Below are 8146 nucleotides of genomic sequence, written 5' to 3' on the forward strand. Positions count from 1 at the left end.
GGGTTGAAAAGGTTTCACCATGCACGAAAATAACATTAAAACAATAAAAACGAAACTGCTACAGTAATTACGAAAATTCACGCTGGAACTAGGCAACTCTGACCTTTGCTCAATGTTTTAACCATAACGTTTTCTACAGAGCTCTAAATGAGATGAGGTTTTTTTTTTCTGGAAAATAGACTCAAATATCTTTCATTTGACATATAAAACGTAGCATTTGGACCTCTGATGTGGTTGTAGTTATTTTTTTAAAAACGAGTCCAGAGAGTGAAAATGCTAAACCAAATACTAGACTAAACAAATATCTAAACACAGTTAAGTTAAATTAAATGCAAAATTAAATTAAAGAAATTAAAAAGCAGCTAATCCTAATATGCAAATTAATTTAAAATAAAAGAAATAAACTAATTGAATTTGCAATCCTTGAAAATAAACCTCTTGCCATGATTTTTCCCAGCCGAAACCGTGTGCACCCTCTTTTTTCCAATTAAAAGGAAATTCATTTCTATCTAATTGAAGTTAACGTATCCTCTGAATAAAGCAAAGAAATTGAATGAGCATTTTTCTTCCACCAGCGTGTACACCTACCCAAAGTCAAGCATCACTTCAATGAAAAAGTAGAATAGAAATTGTTCCATTTCTTCACAGCAAGGACCCAAAAAGACCGTGATATGATTGATGAATAGGCAGCATAAAAGCTACAGCAAAGCAAAAGGGAAAAACCAACAAAAGGGTAAGCACCCTTCACGCTGCACCTCTGCAAGGTAGCTGCTCCAAATTTTATTCAATGAAATTTAAAGGAAACCGTGACTTGAAATGAGATTAAGTCCCGTGAGCTCCATTTGCAAGGAAAGAAATTAAAGNGCTTTTACAATTTGCATTCAACCACCGTAACATCAATTGCTTNAACCTTTTTAACCACATCATCACCAACGTTCAAAGTTTTCTCCCAAGAGAATATTCTAAAGCAAGACTTTCCAAAAATCAAATGACTGTTCCGCAAATGCCAAACCATTTTCTCTCCAAAAATAATAAACGTTCCGTAAATGCAAAACCAAATAAAACGAAGCAAGTGGTGGCAACATGAATCAATTCCAAAAGAAATTTAATGTGTAAAGGGATGATGCAGTAACGCTACTCATTCGTTCTTCCNCAAAAGACAACGTTCNAGCAACTCCAAAATGAAGTGTCGGCAGCTGCAGCCCCTTTCTCAACCAAAATCATCAAACATGTGCATAATTGAAAGAAGAAGAAGATTCTTAAACCAAATGAGCCAAAAATCTGCAAAGAGAATTCTANGGCACCNTTCCAGCAAGCATCATCAGAATTCTTTGTTCCAGCTCTCCAAAGAAAATTGTCGAGAGCCCTCTTCTCCCGTTGCAGCCCTCTCTTGCCAATTTAATATATGACGGCTGTAGCTCCCTACTAAGAGGCCAAGTGTTGCCTCTAAAATGAGGTGGGGTCCACCCCTTTGCAAAACCCTAGGTGCCATGTCATCTATTCTAACATTTTGGGCCTAAACTATTTTACCAAAAATTGGCCCATTGTTTACAAATTTAACTAAAACTATCTAGACTACTAAGTTTCAAAGTAATTAAATTTGAAATGTCCATGTGAAGAGTCTTGACTTTATTTTGTCTCCTCCAAATGTCCCAAATTGTGTTTCCAAAATTTTCCCTGCAAATAATAATGCAAATAATTAGCTCAGAAAATTCAAATTAATTAAAATAAGAATTTCTGGTCAAATTAAGTGTAATCAGCAGAAACGGGAAAATACCGGACATTTAAACACAATTCCCTGATTAATTTTGGTACAATAAACTAAGTGAAGTCGAGAAAATATCGACTCATCACCGACCACCGTCGCAGTTCCGATTGGTGACCAGCGGATCTGGACCGTCTCTTTAAGCGACGGCCAACCCCGCCGGAGTCAGGACCCGACTCCGCTCAACGCGCCTCCACGTGCAGCTAACGCTGCTAGCGCGTGCAACCCACGCGCCTACCTCCGGCGAGACCCACTCACCGCCGCCGCAGACAGGGTCGCCAGAGCCTCCTAAGCCCATTCCTAGGGTCGATGACGACTCGTTTGGGCTATATTTTAGTAGATATGAGTTTTAGTCCCTGCTCCTTGGTGTGACCCACTCACCGGACCTTTGCCTCACGTTTCATGACTAAGACCTTTCCTTCTCCATTGGGTTTCTCCCTCTCATTAAATCCGTTTCTGATGTTTTGCCCCTGATATGTCACAATAACTCCGTCATTTTGCCACTACAATGAATCGCTCTCGACAGGGAGACCTCTTTAGACGCCACCGCGTCACTTCTTTCTTCTCCATCGAGAAGGGTTCTCTGCCTTCACGGGATTTCTGCCACCACCAATGGATTTCTTTTTCCTCTTTCTTGTGTGGCACTGATTGATGCTTCTTGCCAGCGTCGCTTGTGCCGCCGAATGCATCGACACCTGTGGCCAAGCCTGTCTCCTCCATCGGGTTACAATTATGTGATTCTTTCTTGCAAGTGTGATGTCTCGTTGGCCTGTGGCATGAAGGGGAGTCTATTTCTGTGAAGTGCACTAGCAGTTGGTTTTGGTGATGGGTGGTGGAAGATCGTCATCTTCTGCCTCTTCTCCGGAGGATTCTTCATCCTCTTATACTTCCAGAAATTGTCTAAGGGGAAATATTTTTCAGCCCTTGTAGAGAACTTCCTTCTTGGGCTAAAGTTTAGCCCGTACTTCTTGTGATACAGTGTTAAGTATCACCATTTAGGAGTAGTCCAGCAGAGAACTTTGGACCTCCAACATGTCTTTGGCCTTTTTGATGCCATGGTGTTTTTTAGTTTCTGCCAATGCTTTGTTATAACAACTCACTCGGAGTTGTTCTTTAAGACTGACCGCTGAATTGACTCTTTCAAAGTTATGGGATTCAGGTTTGTCCCTCGTACGGATCGGTTCTCACCAATTCTTCCACCTTCACGTTCTGTTGTTCAGTCGTGAGGAGGAGAAAATTCCAGCCCTTGCAGGGTAGTGTAGTCCTTACAGGTTTGTTGTTGTTTGCTTCTGCAGGACAGTTATTTCCGGAAGGCCTCCAATATGTTTAGGGCAGTTAAGTCCCTTGAAGGTTTGTTGCTGTTTAGGGTGGTTAAGTCCCTACAGGTTTATGGCTGTTAGCCTTTTAATTCCAACCGCTGCAGGATAGTGTAGTCCCTGCAGGTCTGTTGTTGTTTGCCTCTGCAGGACAGATGTTTCTTGAAGGCTTGTTGCTGTTTAGGGCAGTTAAGTCCCTTGAAGTTTTGTTGTTGATCGCCACTATTGATGGCAATTCATTCCCTGCAGTTTGTTGCTATTCGCCACTGCAGGCCCTTTATCTGTTCTTGCAGTTTGTTGTTGTTTGTTGCTGCAAGTCACTATCCCGAAGTTGAAGTTCGCCCTCGTCCATTGCTCTCCAAGTTGAAGTTTGTCCAAGTTGGTTTATTGGGTTTATTGAGTTTGTCTATTCCAAGCTTGGTTCATACTATCTTGTATGATCCAGCTTGAGGGGGAGTGTTGTAATTTGAGATAATATTTTTTAGAATCTTCCTAATTAGAGGAAATAGATACATAATCTTTTATTATATTTTATTTTTCAAGATGTCATAGTTTTCCTATTTCCCTTTTTAGAAGAATTAGATTACTACAAATAAAGAGTATCATAATATATTTTTTATGATCTGAATAATAAATCAGTATTATTTTCCACAGTAAAGTGATAACCTCACAAATTTGTTATCAGACTTCCTTTATAAAATGATAGTGATGAAGATATATAGTCTGTGATGAACCATTAACTTATATTGGATTCCTTTCCTCACATAACAAGAATATATAGTGTCTTGAGTCCCTTGTTAGAGTCAGATATGACAGGTAATGACCATCATAAACTTAACCAATATATGATATAAATAAGGTCCATTTGTCATGTTTACACCATGACTGCATAATAAATTATTAAAGTTTGCAAAACTGACACATTTATTTCGTGTTCATTTCCACATATGAGGAAGGATATTGGATGGTAATTTTGGCCATATAGTAAGACTTAAATCATCATTTCGCACAACACTTACTATAAGAACGATTTATTTCTTCGGATTGAGTAGAGGTATTATTTAATGATCATTTCTTGGTTTGAATTCTTTTATTGTTTACTAGTTTATGTGTATAACATAAGAGGAGTTTTTTTTTTTTTTTTTCTTTTCAATATAAGGTGACAGTAATAATTATATTCTTTAAGCATTATTCTTCTTAATATTTATAATTCTCACACATTTCTATAATAAGATAATAACTTCGATTCATAATAGATCCAATAGAATACTTTTTATAATATTTTGTTCTCTAACCTCCTTTATCCAATCCTAGAGTATTATATTCTTACCAATTCTTCACACACTATTTTTCTTATGGCCAATAATATATCTCTGGATTTTTTAATGTAATTATTGTTACATACATCTCCTAATATAATAAAATTATGTTATTGGAAGTTCCACGTAAATTAAAACTAAGACCAATTCATAGTATATAAGTGGATGTAAATCTTATTTTATAAGTCGATTTTGAAGAATTGAATTAAGTTTAAAGTCCATTTTTAACAATAACTGTGTTTGATATCTTAAAAAATGTAGAATTGTGTTTGATATCTTAAAAAATGTACAATTGTCTAATTTGATAACTGTTTGGTGAGGAAAACTTTATTGCATAAGTTAAGAATGCTGTTATTAGGATAATGAATTTTAGATAGAAAAATATTAAAATAAGTGTATTATTAATCTTTCTCTCTTTTCTGTCCTTTACGTATATTTTCTCTTGTAGTTGAAGCACTTTCTGTGTTTCTTTTTATATAATTTTTTCATGATAAAAAAATACTTATTCTAAATATGATTTTCTAGATTACGTTATTGGATAATAATTCTCTAAAATAAATCAAATATAATCCTCTTAATATTCGTAATTAGAAAATTATTCTCCCTTTGATTTATGTGAATCACTCGTGAAATTATGTATACAATTATCTCTATATAACTTATAATCTACACTAGCTAGCTAATAGGTATAAAAAGATTTTACATAATTTATGTTGCATTCCCTGTGATAGGGTAAGACTTTATTGAAATTATATTTTATAGATTAAGGGAACCAAATAAGGAGGAAAAAAAGGTGAAATATATGATTGTTAACTTTAAGTGGAAATTAAGTATATGTAGATATAGTATATAATTTTTTTTTCTTGCTGATATATATATATATATATATATATATATATATATATATATATATATATTAAACAGAATTGTTCATATATCGATTAGATGAGTCTAACAATAGAAATTATATATGTTTATTCATATACTAATTAGACAAGTCTAACAAGAAAAGAGTATGATATATGTATATATATATATATACACATATATATATATATATATATATATATATATATATATATATATATATTAAACAGAATAAAAAATAAAATAAAATAAAAAAATAGAGTACAAAAGATTGGGGAGGTGAAAATAGAATTGATGAAAGGAAGAAGGACCCGGCAGCCGACAAACATTTGAACAGACAATGATATCTGCAAAAACGTTATCTTGTACGCTCACACTTCGCTTTCACAAACAGCCTATAAATCACAAGAGCAACTTAGGTAAACTATTTTTCCAAACTTTCTCTCTTTTTAATCATTTTATTTACCTTCTGAATAAAAAATGGATAATTATTATTGGATCGTTCGATTGCACATTCATTTCCCTTTTGTTCTCTAGTCTGGTCGATTTTGTTCTTAGTCTATTCGTTTCAAATCATTCGAAATACTATTTCCAAAATGTATTTTGATACCTAAGTCTCACAGAGATTTGAAAGTTAAGTATTAAATACAGTAATTAATGTTTTTAAATGTAGTAATCAATATTCTCAACTACTTTAGATGTATCTTTTATTTATATAAATTATAATAAGTTTTTACTTATCATCAATTTAATTATGATCAAATCACACTCTAATCTTAATTACTAGGCTGATTTGTTTCTATCTTTACAAATGTTCTTAATTTTGCTAGGTGTATGTTTGATCAATAACTTAAGTGACTAGTCATATTTTTTTATAAAGATGGTGAAACTTTATTTATCTCACCAATTGTTCTATCGGATCGATTTGATTACTCTATATCAAGGTTAACCCGACCAGTCTACATTGAACCAGATCAACTCATACTATACACAGTCTCCTAAGCCTGAGTGATCAAGGATTGGCTACGATGGGATGAACGTTTTATAAAAGTAATTTGGTATTGTTCGGTATTGGCCTGATCATTTGCATTTAAAAAAGTTATCGTTGGCTCGAAGAGTTGTGATACCTCGTGTTGCATACTGTCAACTCTGATGCGAGATCTGTATTGTACATGTTCTTAGTCATTAGATGTGCCCAGATTTGAAGATCCAGGTGACGCGATGGTTGACTTTCGTCTTCTATAAATAGGAGGGCTCTTGACCCGTCATTTTCACACTTCTTCCTAAGAGGTTCTGCATATACTAATTGATCTCCACATTCTTTTTTATCTTCAGGTAATAATGTCTACCGTGAACATTTCTTCTTCAAGAGTGTCTTCTGGTTGGGACAGTCAAGGATATGCTATTGAAACCTTGTCGTTGTCGTCAACGCTAGAATCATATTTAAGGAGCCAAGGTTCAACCAAATGAGTTGTGCCGTCGGTTAACACCAGCACCGCAAATGTGAGTAATGTTGATAATAAGGAACATACGCCAAAGAGGACTACCCAGAGTGTGACCAATAGGATTGAAATTGATGTGTCGATAAAGGGGGATGAGCCAAACCTTCCAGAAATTTCTAGTTACGATTGGGTGTCTCATGATGTTCGTGAACATAACTCTCAATACCAATGGGAAAAGGAGCTGGTGGATTTAGCCAAGCAGTTCTACGTCCTTGGGGATAACATCGATGATTTATCATCAATCTTAGGATGTGAAAAGGGAACAAACGAGTATGTCACAATTGAGGAGATTCAAAGCTAGACTTCTTTTTTAGTGTACTTGTTTCTTCTCTGACTTTTGCATGTGGATTATGTTTATTCATTTCTAGACATGAATATAGGTGTTGAATGTTGATTTGACTCAACGCCACCCAAATCTCTGGGTAGCCATTCAGGCATTTAGAATAGTGTGTAAGGCCTTCCACTTAACCCCTACTTTAGCCTTATTTTTTCATCATTTTTGCATCTGACTGAACCTGAAGGTGGGGTGGCTATCTTTGATAAGCGAGTTTGACAAGTGGTTTTTCCAATTGTTTACCGCCTTGTACAAAACTTTTAAGGATGGGTACTTCAAGGTGGATGTAAGAAAAGAAATGCCTTATATCTCAAGTCACGAGGGGGGTGAAATAGATTAAGCCTTAAAAGAATAGTCTTTTAAAAATCTTTTAGAAATATCTGGCTTTCTTGAAATCAATAAACAATAACTGATGAATCAACAATAAAAGAGAAAGTGTAGAGAAAGACCAACACAAACAATCTATACTGGTTCGACTAATCCCAAGCCTACATCTAGTCCTCCTTCAACAACCTTAGTTGAAGGAAATTCACTAAAATTGATTGAGTTTATAGAAATACAGAGATACCCATCTGATGGGTGTCGCAGCCCATACAAATTTGATGTGCATAAAGAATGCAGTATAATGCTAGGAAGTGACTCCTAGGTCGTCTCTCAAGGACCAAACTGTGGTTCGAAAATCAGGTCTCACACGAAGTGGGGGTTGAAAGTTTTGCATATGAGAATTACACTAAAGTAAAATGCATAGAAATTAAACACAACTCAAATAGAATAGAAAGCATTTTAAAAAAAATAAAATGAAATAAAAATAAAAACTCAACCTACAATTTAAATTAATTTAAAATAAAAGAAATTAAAATAAAAATTAAAGTTTATCTAAATCCTAAATTAATTTAAAATAAAAGAAAATTAAATAAAAATTAAAGTTTATCTAAATCCTAAATTAATTTAAAATAAAAGAAAATAAAATAAAAATTAAAGTTTATCTAAATCCTAAACTAATTTAAAATAAAAGAAAATAAAATAAAAATTAAAGTTTATCT

Source organism: Vigna radiata, unplaced genomic scaffold (genome assembly GCF_000741045.1).
Source record: "Vigna radiata var. radiata cultivar VC1973A unplaced genomic scaffold, Vradiata_ver6 scaffold_194, whole genome shotgun sequence".
Lineage (NCBI taxonomy): Eukaryota > Viridiplantae > Streptophyta > Magnoliopsida > Fabales > Fabaceae > Vigna > Vigna radiata.